Source organism: Saccoglossus kowalevskii, chromosome 22 (genome assembly GCF_978046115.1).
Source record: "Saccoglossus kowalevskii chromosome 22, keSacKowa6.1, whole genome shotgun sequence".
Classification (NCBI taxonomy): domain Eukaryota; kingdom Metazoa; phylum Hemichordata; class Enteropneusta; family Harrimaniidae; genus Saccoglossus; species Saccoglossus kowalevskii.
This window is the reverse complement of record NC_140662.1, coordinates 21,332,591-21,357,465: the sequence shown is the minus strand read 5'-3', so window position 1 is coordinate 21,357,465 and position 24,875 is coordinate 21,332,591. Positions and strand designations below refer to the sequence as shown.

Genomic DNA, 24,875 nt, shown 5'->3' with positions numbered 1-24,875 from the left:
CGTTTGCTATTATGTAAGCTAACACGTATTTAGCATTGTGCCCTGGTAATTTAATCATTTTTGAATTTTTCAATTTTAGAGATTTTATTCCTGGTATGATTAGGAAACCCTCACTCAAAGATTTGGGTATCGGATATAGCGTCACACTTTTTGTCGGAGACTTTGCAGACCAAAAACTGTGGCATTATAATCGAACACTTTCTCGTGGTGTTCCACGTCAATAAATCGTATTCAGTGACTGGGTGTAAAAAAAATCCTAAATGTATATCATAAATCAAACGTACATCTAATTATATTAATATACTCAATCGACCATTGCAAATGAAAATGAAAATGAAAATTATTGTCAGTAATTATTCAAACATTTTGATTCGGATATAAATAGCTCATATCATGCAGTGATCAAAAACCATGTACAGATTGCTGAAAACACTTAAATATAACATACCTTATGAGATAAGCAAGATAAGATCATACTTTTAGGGATCATTTCTATTGTATGTATCACGATTCAATCACTGAAAAGTGACGAGAAACGCAAACCATAATGATGAGTGTCAGTGTTCTCTTCTGAGAGTGAAGACGACCTTTATTGTTGTTTTGATGGCAACTGATACTGGTCATTGATGAACGGCTCATTTAATTGGGCACAGGAAAAGTGAATCTAATTGAGAATGTGTTTTTGTTTTGTTTACTCAAACTTTAACTGACTGCTATTGAAATCAGTATTTTCGGATTTTCTTGTTTTATTCAGGTAATTCGCTACTTCAATTCTCATCGGAATTGCGGATATCCTTTCTATACCATGTCAAATATAGTAAATCTCATCCAGTGCAGTGCTAAGATATTGGTACAGGACCCACACGGTTATCATTTTTATCATATCTCCTTGGGGACAAACACTTTTGAAACAGAAATTTCCTTTGCTAAACCATACTTTGCGATTGGCTGTTCTAAATTCCGAATTCAAAACTTGAGGTACAGGAAATACATTTTTGATTTTAGGTATGTTGCCCGTTTCCCAGTCCATGCTGTAATTGTAGCAGGGAGAATTGGGGAATCAATTGTACACAAAGATTGAACTTACAATTAAACAATTAAAATTACGAATCCGTCTGGGACGCCACAGTAACTCATGAAAACTGATAATGATCCATTATGGGTTTTTCATCCACGATGATTTGTGCAATCACCATGACGGGACAACTGGCGAGTTAGAAGCTACGAGTAAACACACGTACAACAAAATAAGTTCCAACAAAAACTGAAAAGCGAGTGGCAGCCGGAGCCAAGATTTATTGAAAGTCACCGCACATATCACTCATCGTGAAAAAACTTAATGTACATCTATGTAATCTATTGTTAAGAAACTTGAAATATAGGAAATATGTGTTTTCGTTTGTTCATTTAAACAATTATGAATTCCAATGAATATTAGATGAGGAGATGGGTCAATGGCAATATAGTGTGTGATCATATTGTCACATCTCGACGTACTATTCTCCAAAATGTCACCGTGGTACATACATTATTGTTATAATTAAAACAATAAATTAAATTTGGTGGCTTATTGTTGAAATGAATTTACCTGTGATTAGAGGTTTATATTATTGTGATGATGTGAAGCTGTGACGTCATAAATACACTAAATTTGGTATTGGTGATTTAGAATTAGCCATACTGAGGAGATTGCTAACTAAAACTAGTTCATGAGGTCCCAGTATAATCTCGCCAACGTAATGATTGTATTGTGCGTTTTAAATCAATTAATTTGATCAACTTGTCAGCATTCCTTATTCTATGTTTTTATATTACCTCACACCCTGCAAATAGAAGTGTGTATGGGATCATGGGAAGAAATGGTGTGCATTGCCGTGTGATAACTGTCATGAAAATAATTGACTGGTCATACTTTTTTACAACTGTGAAACGACAATTGAAATCCACCAGGTGTGCTTGCGATTTACATAACAAAGGAAGTTTCCGATCTACTGACTTGCTAACGCGATCGTGCCATCGTGAGACAGCTGCCAGCAAGACCACATTCTTATTGGTTCCTGCTGGTATACCTGAAACTGGCCGTTTCTGCCCGAAAGATGGGCTCGATTAAAGACAGTTGTGGTTCACCAATTTAATTGAATACTCTGTGCGCTGCTGCTGAAATGCCAAAGCTCACCGTAGAAACCAAAGAACGATTATAGGTGATAAGCATTATTGCAAGACAAGTATGTTCTACAGACAGTGGGACTGTGAAAAGAACAATATACAACAAACCACTGGTAAACACTAGTTAATATTGGAATACTAGTTGATAGTTACATGATGTAATTTTGAACAACGTTACCTAAGAAAACAAAGCAGTGTTCTGTTATATTCCCTTCTGGCGTTGTTTCTTGTTACAAACTGGAAGGTATATGTTGTCACGTGTTGTACTATATTAGTTTGCATCGGATAACAGCGAGATAGATAGTCAGTGATATCAATTTCACAGGCAAATTGTCTCCTTTACGCCAACTAATAATCACGCGCTCTATCGGTTTATATTGCACCTGAATACGTAGCGCACCAGGAGGTTGTTTTGCCGTCTATTGTTTTCTTCAGTTATTTCTTTTTTACCAATGCATTCATTAAAGCAGAACAGTATCCTACTTATGTCCTTCTAAGTGTTTTAGTCTCTTAAGCATTTGTGTAAGATTAAAAAATGGGTAACTTCTGAATTGGGCTATATTAATATAAATAACTGCTATCAAAGCCGATAAACAAGCAATACGCACTGCCCCATATGCGCTATACAATAGAGGGCGTGGTTATACGTTCCCCATGACAGCATGTGGTTACGGACACCTTGGTCATTTTCTCGATAAGCTTTTCAGTGATTTCGTTGTGAATTCATGCCTATTTAATTAGAACGCGCACAGTGTTTTATTTCCTAGTTTATTGAGTACCTCATTATTCTAATTTTGAATTTAAAGAGAAAGGTACAAGCGTTTCATAGTAATTCATGTTGTCTACATATTTAAATGAGTGTAATGTAAATAAGACGTATACTGTCGACGTTTTAAGCCATGATTACATATATATTGGGGTTGATTATATTTTGATAAAAAAAATCCATCTTTGGTGATTATTCGAGAAATACTGATTTTTTATGGATAATTAAATTTTTTTAAATTGTTAACATTTTCACACTTTTTAACATGACAAAAGCGGTTAAAAAGTTGGCACATAACAACGTCTAGTACGTGTTAATTGTCAAATCACTTCCAATTCCTGCGTACATCTATATTTGGTCACTCATCGTTCGCCTGGGCTCGTCCACGAGTACTTCCATTGAAAAGTTAGTTTTTGTTATATTTTATGTAAATAATACTCCCATATTACGTAACTGATGATAGAAAACTTAATAGTTGAATGTTACATAAAAGTTAGCCCGTACGAAAGAATATTCAAGTGTTTTAAAGACATTTTTTGGCTTACTAGATTATGTTTTGGTCATTAAATCTTCAGTATGTTTAAAATATATATTAAACGTTGTAATTTGTTTGTTTGTGTTGTTTGGTTAAAAAGCAACAACAAAAACAGTAATTTAAACATTACACAGCCACAAAAATAGCCCATATCACTGACTCGAGGTCATAGTGACATTCACAACACGTGCACGTGCACACCAACAAGACATTGTTAGTTTGAACCACTGTTCGAGTTCATTGGCGATAAACACTAGTACATACGTCATAGTTGAATACCCTGCGAAGGAATACATCACAGTATATTGGGTGCATAGGTCGTAGGTTAATTTCTGTAATGTGCACTTTTAATTTCTTTTGTTTTTTTCGAATTTCTGTCTCAAATTCTCAAAGAAATAGTCTTTTGTTTTGTTGTCTTTTTGTCAATTCTTCGAAAACATCCATCTTTTTATTTCTCCGAACTGCGCTGGGCACGTGACCTGATTTGACCAATTACAAAACCAGCGTATGATTATCTTTGCTGGCACGTCCATTTTGGAGCGTCTAGTGACATTGGAACAAACTCACAGGTATTTCATACATTTAAAGTCAAGGTGAAGACCCGTCATTATAAATCTATCACCATGGCAACAGAAGCTTCGTCTGATAAATTCCTCGAGGAGATCGACGAAACCTTTCTGAACTGTGGTGTATGTTCTGAACGCTACAGTAACGCCAAAGTACTTCCGTGTCAGCACAGCTTCTGTGAGCATTGTCTCGTTAAGTTGGTCGAAAAGACCGGTCAACCTATTCACTGTCCACTATGTAGACGTAAACACTACATTAAGGTATCTGATCTTCCAAGTAATTATTTTATTAATGAGATTTCAGAAGCGTTTAAAAACCGCGATGTTGGATCAAAGGAACCGAAGCAGTGTGTGTGTGAAAAAAGCCATGTCAGTTACAGATGTTTGGATTGTGCAATGGATATTTGCGACGGATGCGCAAGGGCACACCTACATATACCACTAACAAGATCACATCGTATCACCTCATTGGAGTCATACCAAAGTTCGATTGTCAATGACCCTAGCTCAGTCTATTCGACAACGTACTGTGATAAGCATACCGATTCGCCTGTGAAATTCTACTGTGATTCGTGTGAAGTAGCAATCTGTCTAGAGTGCACAGTGATTGATCATCGTGATCATAAGCAGAGATATCTGAAAGACGCAGCAGCTGAGTATAAAAACGAACTTGTAGTAAACGCAGAACAACTAAAGGTGAAAGAAAATGAAGTACGTGACAGTAAAGATACAACACAACGGATGGCTGATTCGTTGGAAACCCGCTTTCGACAAGAAAAGAAACGCCTTGAAAACCACACGGAGAAGACGATTGAAGAAGTCACGAGAAAAATACGAAATGCAAGTAAACAACTGATAGACGCGCTAAAAGATGAATACAAGAATAGGGAAGTGAATTTAAGAGTACAAATAAAAGAACTGGAAAGTTCCGAAAATTCAATAAAGTATGCCAGGGAATACACGAACAATCTGATGCATTATGGGAATCCAGTACACATGATGTCAGCAAAGAATGGAGTGACGTCACTGTTAACAGAAATACAGACACTAGAGACGAAACAAACACCTGCTGACGATGACGACATTCAGTTTATTCCATCAGAAAACTCCTCCTTGATACAAGTACTCGGTACATTGCAATGTAAACCACCATATGTCATAGGTCATATACCAGATATGACAAGAGTTGGTGACAAGATCGATATCACTGTGACCCCAAAGAAGGAAAATATCTCCACACAAAAGCAGTCACTGAGAGCAGAGATAAAAACACCGGATATGAAGATTGAAGACGTTGAAGTCAAAGACAATGAAGATACCAGCCTGTCTGTGAGGTACACTACTAAGATGATAGGTGAACATGAACTCTCAATAACAGCTTATAAAACACATGTACTTGGTTCACCTGTTAAGATTAATGTGATTCCTAAAAAAGGGTTTTTACGTAAATTTGGAGAAAATGGTTTAGCAGTAGGGCAGCTACGTAATCCACATGGGGTAATTATAACCAGGAATAGAAATGTATTGGTGTGTGATACAGGAAATAATAGATTACAAATATTCACATTAGATGGCAATCATCTAAAATCAATTAAATTCACAAATTTTGCCAAACCATTCACTCCCATTATTCAGCAATATCAGATGATGGTTACATATTCACTACAGATCACAATAACAAACAGGTTGTTGTGTGTGATGAGAACGGGAAATTGATAAGAGTGTTTGGCAGTAAGGAATTACAGTCCCCATATGGGGTTGCAATTAGTCCGATTAATGGTAATGTCTACGTTACTGACTTTCGATCTCATTGTGTGAGAATTTACAGTGAACTTGGGGTTTATATGACGTCATTCGGGAGTAGTGGTACCGGGGATTCCCAGTTCAATAAGCCGTGGGATATTGCTATTGGTAACACAGGTAATATTATAGTGTCTGACTATAGCAACAATCGTATCCAGGTGTTTGACAACAACTGCAGATTATTACATGTATTTGGGTGTCAAGGGAACAAGGAGGGGGAGATGAATGGCCCCATGGGTGTAGCTACAGATACAGATGGATGTGTGTATATATGCGACAATAGTAACAAAAGAGTTCAGAAATTTGACCCACAAGGCAAGTTCATTGCACGGATTGACAACATTGAAGATGATGTTAGTAGTCATAGAGGAATATACGTCACTGATGATAAACCATTTGGTAAAGTAGTCGTCATAGAGTGGGGTCGGGGTTGTGTAAAAGTATTTACCCAATGAATGCGAGATGTTTGACTGGAATTGAATCTAAAATCTAGTTATGTAGATACGAATATTGTGCAATTGTGCAATCTCCAGCAATAATACCATGAACAAAATAGTCTTTCACTTTGGAACCTCCGATCAGTGCACAACTAACCTTCCAGAAAATAACCCAAAATTATTATACAGGTACAGATAATGTGATGTGTTCATAGATGTGCAGCAGCGAGCGAGTTTGTTAAAAAAAACACCAAAATGTGAAATTCTTTTTGAAATCCCTGCCTGTTGTTGGTCATGGTGTTAAAAATAGTTTGCATTAAAATACTAAATTGTGAATGTATATATTTTGCATTATACGTGGTATATATTGTAGAAGTTCATGTTGAATAGTAATTTTGGAGTATGTGCACGGTTAATTAGAAAATACCCATGATGCTCTGCTTCATTACATATTTTGCCATTTTCTATATTTTGAACTCTATAATGTGAACACTTTTTTACCACTGTTACTGGTGACTATGTTTTTACTATAGAATATCCGAACATAATCCCCACAGATCAAAAGCTGTTGTTGGTGGAAGTATACCACTGTATTGTGAACAAATCGTATAAAAATACACGACTCAGAAAATACAACCATTACCCGGGCCGACTCTGATCATGCGACAGTTTACGAAAAATGTAGCTACATGCTGACATCACAGTTTGCTGACGGGGACTGTATACCTGAAACACCAGAGTTAGGAAACTAGTTTTACCCGTTATTCGGTAAAATATTGTATGCAATAACTTGTGCTATTTAGTGGGGTTTATGGGATTGAGCTTACACATTTTTTTCAAAATACATTGCGTTAATTTCTTGTTAAAAAATAAAAAAACATCAGTTTCCAAACCCTTGCTTCTGTTCTTATTTGACGGATGATTGAATCTTGTTATTTGATTAGTATTTGTGTATTGTTGATTAAACATTTAACTTGAGCTCAGTTATGCCGCAAGACACTCCATTTTTCTGTTCTGAAGTTAAACCAAACTATACTACTACATCAGATATAAATTGTTATTACTACAGTAGTTCATCCTATGTGTTCGTCATTACACATAGTACAGTGTCTGATTCACGTACGTCGTGAATTGTATAATTGTTTAATTGTATATTTGTTTTAATGATGCGACGAAGGGAATATAAAGTATGAACGACGATGGTAACTGGTAAAACAAATTCCTGTACTGAGTTTATTACTCAAATATATCGCATAGCATCGTGTTCACATAGTGCGAGATTATAAAGGTCCTAAAAACCTAAAACGATAAGAAAATACAATAAATTACATTGATAAGTAATAAGTATTCGGATCGAGTCTACAATTCACACGAATAATACTGAAAAGTTTGACATCAATGAAAGTGAAAAACGGAATAAATCAACAAAGCATGAAAGCATGTCGTGAACAAAGGATTAAAGGGAAATCTGGAACACGTAGTTAGAACAATAGCAAAATGAAAACATACCCCATCAGTTGGTCAAAACTAGTAAAACACAACACAGTCTGGCTTGTAGAAGTCACAAACTCGTACTAGCGTGTTAAACACCACAAGTTGAGACTTGACTAAAATAAACATCCAGAAAACCAACTCTCCGGCTGATCTGCACTGGCTCGGAAGATGAATTCTGATTGGCTAAAAAAACAAAAAACTTGTGGCTTTGAATGCACGTTCATTGTCAGTATTGTTATGCAAATTCAAACTAGCTAATCATTTACAACCTTCCGAGCAGATTAGCCCCAACTCTCCACTGAATGATTCAGTGGCCAGAGAGGTGAAGGAAAAGAAGCTTCTCAGACAAGTCCAATGATATTACTGACCATAAATGACTTCAATGCCAATTCTTATGGGTAGTTTACACATGATTTGCACTTGTACCTTTTTTTTAATAAATTCCGGTGAAATAAATGTCTTCAATATCAAACAATAAATAGTAGAAATAAATAAATAAATACAAATTACAAAGCGCCCTCAATGGTAAAACTTTACCTAGCACTCTGACAGTGTTTTTAAAAGGTTTTGGTAATCTCGAAATCCCCTGCAACAGGGACTGTGCTAGCATGAGTTTTCTTTAGCTTATAGTGAACTCGAAACTCGACCTTAATGAACAACTTGCTTTACCGTGTTGTTTTCGTTGTCACCGAGAACTACGCACGGGATTCAAGGAGAGCCACTACTAAGTCAGTGTTCATTAGAGGGAACACGAATTCTTTGATTTCAGAGTTGTGTTGTGACAAAACACTATTTTTTAAACAAGCATGTTGTTTTCTGTCATCTAGAAACAATCGTATTTAGTCAATGAGATCATTGATCACTTGTCAATTCTATTGCATATCGCCATGACTGTCATGTAGCGTGCGTTCGAATTCGTGAAAACAAATAAACTACTAGTATATTATATTATACGTCACAAGGGACCTATTTCTAACACAGCTCGGCACGATGACTGTGTTTTTCAAACATTGCACACAATTAAGTACATGTTATTATTCCTCATTATACTACACATGGTCATGTAATGATATTTTTATCGTGACTGTGGTATACCGTGGTCGCTTACGCTGTCTCCCAAGAACAAATAGAATAGAGTTGGTTGTCGAAGTCCCTCCCAAGCCGGAGTCGCTTTAATTTCCATTAGCCTCGCAATAGCAATCCCTTTTCATCAATACTTTAAACTATGCACATGAAGTTCAAGAAGTAATTTACATAGTCCGAAAACAATATACGTGCCATAGTTGTCCTCGTCCGCTAATGAAAATTAACGGCAATTATTAGTCCGCGTCCGGACCTGTATCTTAGAAATTCCTGGACCAATCACAATCAAACTTCACACATACATCATACATGGTATTGTATATATGCCCGTCAATTTGTTTCACGATCTGATTCAAGATGGCCGAATGGCAGCCATTGTTGTGCTAAAAATCATCAAAATCATTTTTCGGCTGATGGATTTTGTTCAAAATTGGTATATACATTAGACATTAGAAGACCTTGATACACATCATTTTGTTTTTCAGAAAAGATTAAAAATGGCCGACTGGCGGCAATTTTGTTTTAATGAATGTGGTTCTAGTGCCATATCTCTGACTTGCCTCGACTGATTATGTTCAAATTTTAAATATTCATTATAAATAAGCAATGTCATCACAGTCACGCGTAATGTCATCACAATCACGCGTAATGTCATCACAGTCACGCGTATTCTTATCACAGTCACGTGCAATGTCATCACAGTCACGCGTACTGTTATCACAGTCACCTGTAATGTCAAAACAGTCACCTGTAATGTCATAACAGTCACGAGCAATGTCATCACAATCATGCGTTATGTCATCATAGTCACGAGCAATGTCATCACAGTCACGCGTAATGTCAACACAGTCACGCGTAATGTCATCACAGTCACGCGTACTGTTATCACAGTCACTTGTAATGTCATCACAGTCACGCGCTATGTAATCACGATCACGAGCATTGTCATCACATTCACGCGCATTTTCATTAATACATTCGATGTTGTTAGGAAGAAGTACTGAATTGTAAATCAGAAAAAATATATTGTTTGGGAAGATAAAACAATTGGGAAATGCTACCCATTTTTGGTTTTTAATGACGGGCTATTGAAAGTGAAATTCTCATCATAATGGACAAGCATGCTCATCACAATTTTCCTCTGTTTGCGACAGTCATTGAATGGGGTTGTGAGTTGTCGCGTACCCCTCCGCCAACATCTTTACTACTGACAAATTTAAACTGTATTTTCGGAGGAAGGTGACGACAGAACACAGTACAAGTCTGCTTTAGATTTAACGGAAGAAAAGGGATGGGATGACCTGTACGAATTGATAGAAAGAACGTCATTAGCAAACAAGGTGAGACCATCAACAACGCCACGTAGTGGTTTTTTTAGAAATTACATAATGCGGGATAATTATGCCATTGGTTAATCCACATACCATAGAAAACATTTCTTGCGTTGTTATTATATTAAATTTATGCATTTATATTTATGTTCTCTGTAAAATATACCGATGGCAGTCGTTGATGGCGATAGCAAACTAACGAAGAGTTTACCTGAACAAGGAGCAGACATAAATACCGTGGTAGGAATATCGTTCTTTTACCAGCCCACATAACTATTTCGTGAACACACTCCATCCGAGTTTTGCCAGGATGTACGTACGTCTGGTTAAACTGTGATCGCAGTTACTAACTTATTGGCAAGGAGATGTTCAATGAACACTGACCATTTTCGATTTCACAACTTCTGTGGAGATTTGAAAGCTCTGCCACAAATAAAACTTCCAAAACAATATGGATCGGTCGGGGATTTATACATTTCCCTTTTTACTCCCATATGCTAAAACAATAGCTCTGAGTCTGAGTAAGATTTAAACACACCTTCATAGTTACGTAGGACTTCGATACTTTCCGATTTTAATTTTTGTATTGACGTAGAGATAATAGTCCCTCTGAGTGAATGTATGTTTTTATCTGTCTTTTGTTTTTATACTAATTATAGACAGACACGGGTGAATCGCTATTAATGCGAGAAATACGACATGGGCACAGGGAAATGAGTGAATTGTTGATCAGTCAAGAAATCGATGTTGTATATGTGCTAGTTGTAAAAATACTCCCAAAGGTGGATAAATGTAGGGGGGACTTTTCAGACCAAAAACTGTGGGCTTATATTCGAACACTTTCTCGTGGTGTTTCACGTCAATAAATCGTATTCAATGAGAAGGCAAAAACAAAATCCTAAATGTATATCATAAATGAAATGTACATTTAATTATAATAATATACTCAATCGAACATTGTATATTGACAAATGTAAATTATTGTCAGAGATTATTCAAACATTACGATTCGGATATGTAATTAAATATGCCACATGATGCAATGGTCAAAACCATGTTCAGATTGTTGTAAATACTTGGATATGATATTCCTTAAGATGTGTATCCAGTAAGATCATACTTTTAGGGATCATTTCTATAGTATGTATCACGATTCCATCACTGAAAAGTGACGAGAAACGCAAACCATAATGATGAGTTACAGTGTTCTCTTCTGAGCGTGAAAACGACCTCTATTGTTGTTTCTATTGCAAATGATGTTGGCCATTGATGAACGTTCCATTCCAAGCAATTATCCATGGAGGAAGTGAACACACTCAGAGTGGTTTCCCTTTTTTTTGTTAAATAAAAATGAACTATCATCATAATGTCATACTATTCTATTCTGTGTGATTAATCTAGAGGGACACTTATAACCGTATTTCGGCCGGAGTTTTAGGGTCTAGGTTGTTTTGTAAATTTTCATAAATAATTCAATACATGTTGACACTGAAATTATACTTCTAATACCTTATTATTTATATTCACGATAATTATTCATGAGAAGATCTTAAAGCGTACGATTCATCGTTTTTGCTATTTATGAAAGCTAACACGTATTTAGCATTGTGCACTTGTAATTTTCCCATTATTGATTTTTTTAGTTTTAGAGATTTCATTCCTGGTATGATTAGGAAACACTCACACAAAAGGATTGGGTATCGGATATAACGTCACACTTTTCGCCGGAGACTTCTCAGACCAAAAACTGTGGCATTATATTCGAACACTTTCTCGTGGTGTTTCACGTCAATAGTTTAAATCGTATTAAGTGAGAGGGTGAAAACATAATCCTAATTGTATATCCGAAATCAAATGTATATCTAATTATAATAATATACATCGAACATTGTATATTGGCAAATGTAAATTATTGTCAGAAATTATTCAAACATTACGATTCGGATATGTAATTAAATATGCCACATGATGCAGTGGTCAAAACCGTGTTCAGATTGTTGTAAATACTTGGATATAATTTTCCTTAAGATTTTTTATCCAGTAAGATCATACTTTTAGGGATCATTTCTATAGTATGTATCACGATTCCAAAACTGAAAAGTGACGAGAAACGCAAATCATAATGATGAGTTACAGTGTTCTCTTCTGAGCGTGAAAACGACCTCTATTGTTGTTTCTATTGCAACTGATGTTGGTCATTGATGAACGTTCCATTCCAAGCAATTGTCCATGGAGGAAGTGAACACATTCAGAATGGTTTCCTTTTTTTTTCTTTTAAATCAAAATAAACCACCATCATAATAATATCATACTATTCTATTGTGTGTGATTAATCTGGGAGGGGCACTTATAATTCTTTTTTGGCCGGAGTTTTGGGGTTTAGGTTAGAGTTGCTTTTAGGGTTTGGTTGTTTTGTAATTTTTCATGAATTATTCAATACCTCGTGACACAGAAATTATACTTCTGATACCTTATTATTTATATTCTCGATAATTATTCATGAGAAAATCTTAAAGCGTACGATTCATCGTTTGCTATTTATGAAAGCTAACACGTATTTAGCATTGTGCACTTGTAATTTTCCCCTTATTGATTTTTTCAATTTTAGAGTTTTTATTCCTGTTATGATTAGGAAACACTCACTCAAAAGGCCTAGGTATCGGATATAACGTCACACTTTTCGTCGGAGACTTCTCAGACCAAAAACTGTGGCATTATATTCGAACACTTTCTCGTGGTGTTTCACGTCAATAATTTAAATCGTATTCAGTGAGAGGGTGAAAACATAATCCTAATTGTATATCCGAAATCAAATGTATATCTAATTATAATAATATATATCGAACATTGTATATTGGCAAATGTAAATTATTGTCAGAAATTATTCAAACATTACGATTCGGATATGTAATTAAATATGCCACATGATGCAGTGGTCAAAACGGTGTTCACATTGTTGTAAATACTTGGAGATAATATTCCTTAAGATGTGTATCCAGTAAGATCATACTTTTAGAGATCATTTCTATAGTATGTATCACGATTCCATCACTGAAAAGTGACGAGAAACGCAAACCATAATGATGAGTTACAGTGTTCTCTTCTGAGCGTGAAAACGACCTATATTGTTGTTTCTATTGCAACTGGTATTGGTCATTGATGAACGTTCCATTCCAAGCAATTGTCCATGGAGGAAGTGAACACATTCAGAGTGGTTTCCCTTTTTTTTGTTAAATCAAAATAAATCACCATCATAATGTCATACTATTCTATTGTGTGTGATTAATCTGGAGGGGCACTTATAATCCTATTTTGGCCGGAGTTTTGGGGTTTAGGTTAGAGTTGCTTTTAGGGTTTGGTTGTTTTGTAATTTTTCATGAATTATTCAATACCTCGTGACACAGAAATTATACTTCTGATACCTTATTATTTATATTCTCGATAATTATTCATGAGAAAATCTTAAAGCGTACGATTCATCGTTTGCTATTTATGAAAGCTAACACGTATTTAGCATTGTGCACTTGTAATTTTCCCCTTATTGATTTTTTCAATTTTAGAGTTTTTATTCCTGTTATGATTAGGAAACACTCACTCAAAAGGCCTAGGTATCGGATATAACGTCACACTTTTCGTCGGAGACTTCTCAGACCAAAAACTGTGGCATTATATTCGAACACTTTCTCGTGGTGTTTCACGTCAATAATTAAAATAGTATTCAGTGAGAGGGTGAAAACATAATCCTAATTGTATATCCGAAATCAAAATGTACATCTAATTAAAATAATATACATCGAACATTGTATATTGGCAAATGTAAATTATTGTCAGAAATTATTCAAACATTACGATTCGGATATGTAATTAAATATGCCACATGATGCAGTGGTCAAAACCGTGTTCAGATTGTTGTAAATACTTGGATATAATATTACTTAAGATGTTTATCCAGTAAAATCATACTTTTAGGGATTATTTCTATAGTATGTATCACGATTCCATCACTGAAAAGTGACAAGAAACGCAAACCATAATGATGAGTTACAGTGTTCTCTTCTGAGCGTGAAAACGACCTATATTGTTGTTTCTATTGCAACTGGTATTGGTCATTGATGAACGTTCCATTCCAACCAATTGTCCATGGAGGAAGTGAACACATTCAGAGTGGTTTCCCTTTTTTTTGTTAAATCAAAATAAACCACCATCATAATGTCATACTATTCTATTGTGTGTGATTAATCTGGAGGGGCACTTATAATCCTTTTTTGGCCGGAGTTTTGGGGTTTAGGTTAGAGTTGCTTTTAGGGTTTGGTTGTTTTGTAATTTTTCATGAATTATTCAATACCTCGTGACACAGAAAGTATACTTCTGATACCTTATTATTTATATTCTCGATAATTATTCATGAGAAAATCTTAAAGCGTACGATTCATCGTTTGCTATTTATGAAAGCTAACACGTATTTAGCATTGTGCACTTGTAATTTTCCCCTTATTGATTTTTTCAATTTTAGAGTTTTTATTCCTGTTATGATTAGGAAACACTCACTCAAAAGGCCTAGGTATCGGATATAACGTCACACTTTTCGTCGGAGACTTCTCAGACCAAAAACTGTGGCATTATATTCGAACACTTTCTCGTGGTGTTTCACGTCAATAATTTAAATCGTATTCAGTGAGAGGGTGAAAACATAATCCTAATTGTATATCCGAAATCAAATGTACATCTAATTATAATAATATACATCGAACATTGTATATTGGCAAATGTAAATTATTGTCAGAAATTATTCAAACATTACGATTCGGATATGTAATTAAATATGCCACATGATGCAGTGGTCAAAACGGTGTTCACATTGTTGTAAATACTTGGATATAATATTCCTTAAGATGTGTATCCAGTAAGATCATACTTTTAGAGATCATTTCTATAGTATGTATCACGATTCCATCACTGAAAAGTGACGAGAAACGCAAACCATAATGATGAGTTACAGTGTTCTCTTCTGAGCGTGAAAACGACCTATATTGTTGTTTCTATTGCAACTGGTATTGGTCATTGATGAACGTTCCATTCCAAGCAATTGTCCATGGAGGAAGTGAACACATTCAGAGTGGTTTCCCTTTTTTTTGTTAAATCAAAATAAACCACCATCATAATGTCATACTATTCTATTGTGTGTGATTAATCTGGAGGGGCACTTATAATCCTATTTTGGCCGGAGTTTTGGGGTTTAGGTTAGAGTTGCTTTTAGGGTTTGGTTGTTTTGTAATTTTTCATGAATTATTCAATACCTCGTGACACAGAAATTATACTTCTGATACCTTATTATTTATATTCTCGATAATTATTCATGAGAAAATCTTAAAGCGTACGATTCATCGTTTGCTATTTATGAAAGCTAACACGTATTTAGCATTGTGCACTTGTAATTTTCCCCTTATTGATTTTTTCAATTTTAGAGTTTTTATTCCTGTTATGATTAGGAAACACTCACTCAAAAGGCCTAGGTATCGGATATAACGTCACACTTTTCGTCGGAGACTTCTCAGACCAAAAACTGTGGCATTATATTCGAACACTTTCTCGTGGTGTTTCACGTCAATAATTAAAATAGTATTCAGTGAGAGGGTGAAAACATAATCCTAATTGTATATCCGAAATCAAAATGTACATCTAATTAAAATAATATACATCGAACATTGTATATTGGCAAATGTAAATTATTGTCAGAAATTAGTCAAACATTACGATTCGGATATGTAATTAAATATGCCACATGATGCAGTGGTCAAAACCGTGTTCAGATTGTTGTAAATACTTGGATATAATATTACTTAAGATGTTTATCCAGTAAAATCATACTTTTAGGGATTATTTCTATAGTATGTATCACGATTCCATCACTGAAAAGTGACGAGAAACGCAAACCATAATGATGAGTTACAGTGTTCTCTTCTGAGCGTGAAAACGACCTATATTGTTGTTTCTATTGCAACTGGTATTGGTCATTGATGAACGTTCCATTCCAACCAATTGTCCATGGAGGAAGTGAACACATTCAGAGTGGTTTCCCTTTTTTCTGTTAAATCAAAATAAACCACCATCATAATGTCATACTATTCTATTGTGTGTGATTAATCTGAAGGGGCACTTATAATCCTTTTTTGGCCGGAGTTTTGGGGTTTAGGTTAGAGTTGCTTTTAGGGTTTGGTTGTTTTGTAATTTTTCATGAATTATTCAATACCTCGTGACACAGAAATTATACTTCTGATACCTTATTATTTATATTCTCGATAATTATTCATGAGAAAATCTTAAAGCGTACGATTCATCGTTTGCTATTTATGAAAGCTAACACGTATTTAGCATTGTGCACTTGTAATTTTCCCCTTATTGATTTTTTCAATTTTAGAGTTTTTATTCCTGTTATGATTAGGAAACACTCACTCAAAAGGCCTAGGTATCGGATATAACGTCACACTTTTCGTCGGAGACTTCTCAGACCAAAAACTGTGGCATTATATTCGAACACTTTCTCGTGGTGTTTCACGTCAATAATTTAAATCGTATTCAGTGAGAGGGTGAAAACATAATCCTAATTGTATATCCGAAATCAAATGTACATCTAATTATAATAATATACATCGAACATTGTATATTGGCAAATGTAAATTATTGTCAGAAATTATTCAAACATTACGATTCGGATATGTAATTAAATATGCCACATGATGCAGTGGTCAAAACGGTGTTCACATTGTTGTAAATACTTGGATATAATATTCCTTAAGATGTGTATCCAGTAAGATCATACTTTTAGAGATCATTTCTATAGTATGTATCACGATTCCATCACTGAAAAGTGACGAGAAACGCAAACCATAATGATGAGTTACAGTGTTCTCTTCTGAGCGTGAAAACGACCTATATTGTTGTTTCTATTGCAACTGGTATTGGTCATTGATGAACGTTCCATTCCAACCAATTGTCCATGGAGGAAGTGAACACATTCAGAGTGGTTTCCCTTTTTTTTGTTAAATCAAAATAAACCACCATCATAATGTCATACTATTCTATTGTGTGTGATTAATCTGGAGGGGCACTTATAATCCTATTTTGGCCGGAGTTTTGGGGTTTAGGTTAGGGTTTGGTTGTTTTGTAATTTTTCATGAATTATTCAATACCTCTTGACACAGAAATTATACTTCTGATACTTTATTATTTATATTCGCGATAATTATTCATGAGAAAATCTTAAAGCGTACGATTCATCGTTTGCTATTTATGAAAGCTAACACGTATTTAGCATTGTGCACTTGTAATTTTCCCATTATTGATTTTTTTCAGTTTTAGAGTTTTTATTCATGGTATGATTAAGAAACACTCACTCAAAAGGCTTGGGTATCGGATATAACGTCACACTTTTCGTCGGAGACTTCTCAGACCAAAAACTGTGGCATTATATTCGAACACTTTCTCGTGGTGTTTCACGTCAATCATTTAAATCGTATTCAGTGAGAGGTTGAAAACATAATCCTAATTGTATATCCGAAATCAAATGTATATCTAATTATAATAATATACATCGAACATTGTATATTGGCAAATGTAAATTATTATCAGAAATTATTCAAACATTACGATTCGAATATGTGACTAAAAATGCCACACGATGCAGTGGTCAAAACCATGTTCAGATTGTTGTAAATACTTGGATATAATATTCCTTAAGATGTGTATTCAGTAAGATCATACTTTTAGGGATCATTTCTATAGTATGTATCACGATTCCATCACTGAAAAGTGACGAGAAACGCAAACCATAATGATGAGTTACAGTGTTCTCTTCTGAGCGTGAAAACGACCTATATTGTTGTTTCTATTGCAACTGATGTTGGTCATTGATGAACGTTCCATTCCAAGCAATTGTCCATGGAGGAAGTGAACACATTCAGAGTGGTTTCCCTTTTTTTCTGTTAAATCAAAATAAACCACCATCATAATGTCATACTATTCTATTGTGTGTGATTAATCTGGAGGGGCACTTATAATCCTATTTTGGCCGGAGTTTTGGGGTTAAGGTAGAGTTGGTTTTAGGGTTTGGTTGTTTTGTAATTTTTCATGAATTATTCAATACCTCTTGACACTGAAATTATACTTCTGCTACTTTATTATTTATATTCGCGATAATTATTCATGAGAAAATCTTAAAGCGTACGATTCATCGTTTGCTATTTATGAAAGCTAACACGTATTTAGCATTGTGCACTTGTAATTTTCCCATTATTGATTTTTTTCAGTTTTAGAGTTTTTATTCCTGGTATGATTAAGAAACACTCACTCAAAAGGCTTGGGTATCGGATATAACGTCACACTTTTCGTCGGAGACTTCTCAGACCAAAAACTGTGGCATTATATTCGAACACTTTCTCGTGGTGTTTCATGTCAATCATTTAAATCGTATTCAGTGAGAGGGTGAAAACATAATCCTAATTGTATATCCGAAATCAAATGTATATCTAATTATAATAATATACATCGAACATTGTATATTGGCAAATGTAAATTATTGTCAGAAATTATTCAAACATTACGATTCGGATATGTGATTAAATATGCCACACGATGCAGTGGTCAAAACCATGTTCAGATTGTTGTAATTACTTGGATATAATATTCCTTAAGATGTGTATTCAGTAAGATCATACTTTTAGGGATAATTTCAATAGTATGTATCACGATTCCATCACTGAAAAGTGACGAGAAACGCAAACCATAATGATGAGTTACAGTGTTCTCTTCTGAGCGTGAAAACGACCTATATTGTTGTTTCTATTGCAACTGATGTTGGTCATTGATGAACGTTCCATTCCAAGCAATTGTCCATGGAGGAAGTGAACACATTCAGAGTGGTTTCCCTTTTTTTCTGTTAAATCAAAATAAACCACCATCATAATGTCATACTATTCTATTGTGTGTGATTAATCTGGAGGGGCACTTTTAATCCTATTTTGGCCGGAGTTTTGGGGTTAAGGTAGAGTTGGTTTTAGGGTTTGGTTGTTTTGTAATTTTTCATGAATTATTCAATACCTATTGACACTGAAATTATACTTCTGATACTTTATTATTTATATTCGCGATAATTATTCATGAGAAAATCTTAAAGCGTACGATTCATCGTTTGCTATTTATGAAAGCTAACACGTATTTAGCATTGTGCACTTGTAATTTTCTCATTATTGATTTTTTTCAGTTTTAGAGTTTTTATTCCTGGTATGATTAAGAAACACTCACTCAAAAGGCTTGGGTATCGGATATAACGTCACACTTTTCGTCGGAGACTTCTCAGACCAAAAACTGTGGCATTATATTCGAACACTTTCTCGTGGTGTTTCACGTCAGTAATTTAAATCGTATTCAGTGAGAGGGTGAAAACATAGTCCTAATTGTATATCCGAAATCAAATGTACATCTAATTATAATAATATACATCGAACATTGTATATTGGTAAATGTAAATTATTGTCAGAAATTATTCAAACATTACGATTCGGATATGTAATTAAATATGCCCCATGATGCAGTGGTCAAAACCGTGTTCAGATTGTTGTAAATACTTGGATAGAATATTCCTTAAGATGTGTATCCAGTAAGATCATACTTTTAGGGATCATTTCTATAGTATGTATCACGATTCCATCACTGAAAAGTGACGAGAAACGCAAACCACAATGATGAGTTACAGTGTTCTCTTCTGAGCGTGAAAACGACCTATATTGTTGTTTCTATTGCAACTGATGTTGGTCATTGATGAACGTTCCATTCCAAGCAATTGTCCATGGAGGAAGTGAACACATTCTGAGTGGTTTCCCTTTTTTCTGTTAAATCAAAATAAACCACCATCAATAATGTCATACTATTCTATTGTGTGTGATTAATCTGGAGGGGCACTTTTAATCCTATTTTGGCCGGAGTTTTGGGGTTTAGGTTAGAGTTGGTTTTAGGGTTTGGTTGTTTTGTAATTTTTCATGAATTATTCAATACCTCTTGACACAGAAATTATACTTCTGATACCTTATTATTTATATTCGCGATAATTATTCATGAGAAAATATTAAAGCGTACGATTCATCGTTTGCTATTTATGAAAGCTAACACGTATTTAGCATTGTGCACTTGTAATTTTCCCATTATTGATTTTATTCAGTTTTAGAGTTTTTATTCCTGGTATGATTAAGAAACACTCACTCAAAAGGCTTGGGTATCGGATATAACGTCACACTTTTCGTCGGAGACTTCTCAGACCAAAAACTGTGGCATTATATTCGAATACTTTCTCGTGGTGTTTCATGTCAATCATTTAAATCGTATTCAGTGAGAGGGTGAAAACATAATCCTAATTGTATATCCGAAATCAAATGTATATCTAATTATAATAATATACATCGAACATTGTATATTGGCAAATGTAAATTATTGTCAGAAATTATTCAAACATTACGATTCGGATATGTGATTAAATATGCCACACGATGCAGTGGTCAAAACCATGTTCAGATTGTTGTAAATACTTGGATATAATATTCCTTAAGATGTGTATTCAGTAAGATCATACTTTTAGGGATCATTTCTATAGTATGTATCACGATTCCATCACTGAAAAGTGACGAGAAACGCAAACCATAATGATGAGTTACAGTGTTCTCTTCTGAGCGTGAAAACGACCTATATTGTTGTTTCTATTGCAACTGATGTTGGTCAGTGATGAACGTTCCATTCCAAGCAATTGTCCATGGAGGAAGTGAACACATTCAGAGTGGTTTCCCTTTTTTTCTGTTAAATCAAAATAAACCATCATCATAATGTCATACTATTCTATTGTGTGTGATTAATCTGGAGGGGCACTTTTAATCCTATTTTGGCCGGAGTTTTGGGGTTCAGGCTAGAGATGGTTTTAGGGTTTGGTTGTTTTGTAATTTTTCATGAATTATTCAATACCTCTTGACACAGAAATTATACTTCTGATACTTTATTATTTATATTCGCGATAATTATTCATGAGAAAATCTTAAAGCGTACGATTCATCGTTTGCTATTTATGAAAGCTAACACGTATTTAGCATTGTGCACTTGTAATTTTCTCATTATTGATTTTTTTCAGTTTTAGAGTTTTTATTCCTGGTATGATTAAGAAACACTCACTCAAAAGGCTTGGGTATCGGATATAACGTCACACTTTTCGTCGGAGACTTCTCAGACCAAAAACTGTGGCATTATATTCGAACACTTTCTCGTGGTGTTTCACGTCAGTAATTTAAATCGTATTCAGTGAGAGGGTGAAAACATAGTCCTAATTGTATATCCGAAATCAAATGTACATCTAATTATAATAATATACATCGAACATTGTATATTGGTAAATGTAAATTATTGTCAGAAATTATTCAAACATTACGATTCGGATATGTAATTAAATATGCCCCATGATGCAGTGGTCAAAACCGTGTTCAGATTGTTGTAAATACTTGGATAGAATATTCCTTAAGATGTGTATCCAGTAAGATCATACTTTTAGGGATCATTTCTATAGTATGTATCACGATTCCATCACTGAAAAGTGACGAGAAACGCAAACCACAATGATGAGTTACAGTGTTCTCTTCTGAGCGTGAAAACGACCTATATTGTTGTTTCTATTGCAACTGATGTTGGTCATTGATGAACGTTCCATTCCAAGCAATTGTCCATGGAGGAAGTGAACACATTCTGAGTGGTTTCCCTTTTTTCTGTTAAATCAAAATAAACCACCATCAATAATGTCATACTATTCTATTGTGTGTGATTAATCTGGAGGGGCACTTTTAATCCTATTTTGGCCGGAGTTTTGGGGTTTAGGTTAGAGTTGGTTTTAGGGTTTGGTTGTTTTGTAATTTTTCATGAATTATTCAATACCTCTTGACACAGAAATTATACTTCTGATACCTTATTATTTATATTCGCGATAATTATTCATGAGAAAATATTAAAGCGTACGATTCATCGTTTGCTATTTATGAAAGCTAACACGTATTTAGCATTGTGCACTTGTAATTTTCCCATTATTGATTTTATTCAGTTTTAGAGTTTTTATTCCTGGTATGATTAAGAAACACTCACTCAAAAGGCTTGGGTATCGGATATAACGTCACACTTTTCGTCGGAGACTTCTCAGACCAAAAACTGTGGCATTATATTCGAATACTTTCTCGTGGTGTTTCATGTCAATCATTTAAATCGTATTCAGTGAGAGGGTGAAAACATAATCCTAATTGTATATCCGAAATCAAATGTATATCTAATTATAATAATATACATCGAACATTGTATATTGGCAAATGTAAATTATTGTCAGAAATTATTCAAACATTACGATTCGGATATGTGATTAAATATGCCACACGATGCAGTGGTCAAAACCATGTTCAGATTGTTGTAAATACTTGGATATAATATTCCTTAAGATGTGTATTCAGTAAGATCATACTTTTAGGGATCATTTCTATAGTATGTATCACGATTCCATCACTGAAAAGTGACGAGAAACGCAAACCATAATGATGAGTTACAGTGTTCTCTTCTGAGCGTGAAAACGACCTATATTGTTGTTTCTATTGCAACTGATGTTGGTCAGTGATGAACGTTCCATTCCAAGCAATTGTCCATGGAGGAAGTGAACACATTCAGAGTGGTTTCCCTTTTTTTCTGTTAAATCAAAATAAACCATCATCATAATGTCATACTATTCTATTGTGTGTGATTAATCTGGAGGGGCACTTTTAATCCTATTTTGGCCGGAGTTTTGGGGTTCAGGCTAGAGATGGTTTTAGGGTTTGGTTGTTTTGTAATTTTTCATGAATTATTCAATACCTCTTGACACAGAAATTATACTTCTGATACTTTATTATTTATATTCGCGATAATTATTCATGAGAAAATCTTAAAGCGTACGATTCATCGTTTGCTATTTATGAAAGCTAACACGTATTTAGCATTGTGAACTTGTAATTTTCTCATTATTGATTTTTTTCAGTTTTAGAGTTTTTATTCCTGGTATGATTAAGAAACACTCACTCAAAAGGCTTGGGTATCGGATATAACGTCACACTTTTCGTCGGAGACTTCTCAGACCAAAAACTGTGGCATTATATTCGAACACTTTCTCGTGGTGTTTCACGTCAGTAATTTAAATCGTATTCAGTGAGAGGCTGAAAACATAGTCCTAATTGTATATCCGAAATCAAATGTACATCTAATTATAATAATATACATCGAACATTGTATATTGGTAAATGTAAATTATTGTCAGAAATTATTCAAACATTACGATTCGGATATGCAATTAAATATGCCCCATGATGCAGTGGTGAAAACCGTGTTCAGGTTGTTGTAAATACTTGGATATAATATTCCTTAAGATGTGTATCCAGTAAGATCATACTTTTAGGGATCATTTCTATAGTATGTATCACGATTCCATCACTGAAAAGTGACGAGAAACGCAAACCACAATGATGAGTTACAGTGTTCTCTTCTGAGCGTGAAAACGACCTATATTGTTGTTTCTATTGCAACTGATGTTGGTCAGTGATGAACGTTCCATTCCAAGCAATTGTCCATGGAGGAAGTGAACACATTCAGAGTGGTTTCCCTTTTTTTCTGTTAAATCAAAATAAACCATCATCATAATGTCATACTATTCTATTGTGTGTGATTAATCTGGAGGGGCACTTTTAATCCTATTTTGGCCGGAGTTTTGGGGTTCAGGCTAGAGATGGTTTTAGGGTTTGGTTGTTTTGTAATTTTTCATGAATTATTCAATACCTCTTGACACAGAAATTATACTTCTGATACTTTATTATTTATATTCGCGATAATTATTCATGAGAAAATCTTAAAGCGTACGATTCATCGTTTGCTATTTATGAAAGCTAACACGTATTTAGCATTGTGCACTTGTAATTTTCCTATTATTGATTTTTTTCAGTTTTAGAGTTTTTATTCCTGGTATGATTAAGAAACACTCACTCAAAAGGATTGGGTATCGGATATAACGTCACACTTTTCGTCGGAGACTTCTCAGACCAAAAACTGTGGCATTATATTCGAACACTTTCTCGTGGTGTTTCACGTCAATCATTTAAATCGTATTCAGGGAGAGGGTGAAAACATAATCCTAATTGTATATCCGAAATCAAATGTATATCTAATTATAATAATATACATCGAACATTGTACATTGGCAAATGGAAATTATTGTCAGAAATTATTCAAACATTACGATTCGGATATGTGATTAAATATGCCACACGATGCAGTGGTCAAAACCATGTTCAGATTGTTGTAAATACTTGGATATAATATGCCTTAAGATGTGTATTCAGTAAGATCATACTTTTAGGGATCATTTCTATAGTATGTATCACGATTCCATCACTGAAAAGTGACGAGAAACGCAAACCATAATGATGAGTTACAGTGTTCTCTTCTGAGCGTGAAAACGACCTATATTGTTGTTTCTATTGCAACTGATGTTGGTCATTGATGAACGTTCCATTCCAAGCAATTGTCCATGGAGGAAGTGAACACATTCAGAGTGGTTTCCCTTTTTTTCTGTTAAATCAAAATAAACCACCATCATAATGTCATACT

General features: G+C 34.6%; 16 non-coding genes and 1 pseudogene across 16 annotated transcripts; all 17 read left to right on the top strand.

The window, feature by feature from the left end:
• The first annotated feature begins 467 nt into the window (after window positions 1-467).
• LOC144346067 (small nucleolar RNA U3) lies at window positions 468-680 on the top strand. The gene has a single exon (XR_013419466.2). It is a non-coding gene; the product is annotated as a small nucleolar RNA U3 (small nucleolar RNA).
• Window positions 681-3,996: 3,316 nt separating this feature from the next.
• Window positions 3,997-7,165, top strand: LOC102808040 (tripartite motif-containing protein 2-like; annotated as a pseudogene).
• A 4,126-nt stretch (window positions 7,166-11,291) lies between these two features.
• Window positions 11,292-11,507, top strand: LOC144343627 (small nucleolar RNA U3). Its single transcript, XR_013419004.2, has one exon. It is a non-coding gene; the product is annotated as a small nucleolar RNA U3 (small nucleolar RNA).
• Window positions 11,508-12,223: 716 nt separating this feature from the next.
• Window positions 12,224-12,439, top strand: LOC146729167 (small nucleolar RNA U3). Its single transcript, XR_014928589.1, has one exon. It is a non-coding gene; the product is annotated as a small nucleolar RNA U3 (small nucleolar RNA).
• A 742-nt stretch (window positions 12,440-13,181) lies between these two features.
• LOC146729166 (small nucleolar RNA U3) lies at window positions 13,182-13,397 on the top strand. Its single transcript, XR_014928551.1, has one exon. It is a non-coding gene; the product is annotated as a small nucleolar RNA U3 (small nucleolar RNA).
• Window positions 13,398-14,134: 737 nt separating this feature from the next.
• LOC146729165 (small nucleolar RNA U3) lies at window positions 14,135-14,350 on the top strand. Its single transcript, XR_014928588.1, has one exon. It is a non-coding gene; the product is annotated as a small nucleolar RNA U3 (small nucleolar RNA).
• Window positions 14,351-15,086: 736 nt separating this feature from the next.
• LOC146729164 (small nucleolar RNA U3) lies at window positions 15,087-15,302 on the top strand. Its single transcript, XR_014928550.1, has one exon. It is a non-coding gene; the product is annotated as a small nucleolar RNA U3 (small nucleolar RNA).
• Window positions 15,303-16,039: 737 nt separating this feature from the next.
• LOC146729163 (small nucleolar RNA U3) lies at window positions 16,040-16,255 on the top strand. Its single transcript, XR_014928585.1, has one exon. It is a non-coding gene; the product is annotated as a small nucleolar RNA U3 (small nucleolar RNA).
• Window positions 16,256-16,991: 736 nt separating this feature from the next.
• Window positions 16,992-17,207, top strand: LOC146729162 (small nucleolar RNA U3). Its single transcript, XR_014928549.1, has one exon. It is a non-coding gene; the product is annotated as a small nucleolar RNA U3 (small nucleolar RNA).
• A 725-nt stretch (window positions 17,208-17,932) lies between these two features.
• Window positions 17,933-18,148, top strand: LOC144343622 (small nucleolar RNA U3). Its single transcript, XR_013418999.2, has one exon. It is a non-coding gene; the product is annotated as a small nucleolar RNA U3 (small nucleolar RNA).
• Window positions 18,149-18,885: 737 nt separating this feature from the next.
• On the top strand, window positions 18,886-19,101 carry LOC146729161 (small nucleolar RNA U3). The gene has a single exon (XR_014928593.1). It is a non-coding gene; the product is annotated as a small nucleolar RNA U3 (small nucleolar RNA).
• A 737-nt stretch (window positions 19,102-19,838) lies between these two features.
• On the top strand, window positions 19,839-20,054 carry LOC144343623 (small nucleolar RNA U3). Its single transcript, XR_013419000.2, has one exon. It is a non-coding gene; the product is annotated as a small nucleolar RNA U3 (small nucleolar RNA).
• A 738-nt stretch (window positions 20,055-20,792) lies between these two features.
• LOC146729160 (small nucleolar RNA U3) lies at window positions 20,793-21,008 on the top strand. Its single transcript, XR_014928563.1, has one exon. It is a non-coding gene; the product is annotated as a small nucleolar RNA U3 (small nucleolar RNA).
• Window positions 21,009-21,746: 738 nt separating this feature from the next.
• On the top strand, window positions 21,747-21,962 carry LOC146729159 (small nucleolar RNA U3). Its single transcript, XR_014928528.1, has one exon. It is a non-coding gene; the product is annotated as a small nucleolar RNA U3 (small nucleolar RNA).
• Window positions 21,963-22,700: 738 nt separating this feature from the next.
• LOC146729158 (small nucleolar RNA U3) lies at window positions 22,701-22,916 on the top strand. The gene has a single exon (XR_014928562.1). It is a non-coding gene; the product is annotated as a small nucleolar RNA U3 (small nucleolar RNA).
• A 738-nt stretch (window positions 22,917-23,654) lies between these two features.
• Window positions 23,655-23,870, top strand: LOC146729157 (small nucleolar RNA U3). The gene has a single exon (XR_014928545.1). It is a non-coding gene; the product is annotated as a small nucleolar RNA U3 (small nucleolar RNA).
• A 738-nt stretch (window positions 23,871-24,608) lies between these two features.
• LOC146729156 (small nucleolar RNA U3) lies at window positions 24,609-24,824 on the top strand. The gene has a single exon (XR_014928541.1). It is a non-coding gene; the product is annotated as a small nucleolar RNA U3 (small nucleolar RNA).
• Window positions 24,825-24,875: the final 51 nt, after the last annotated feature.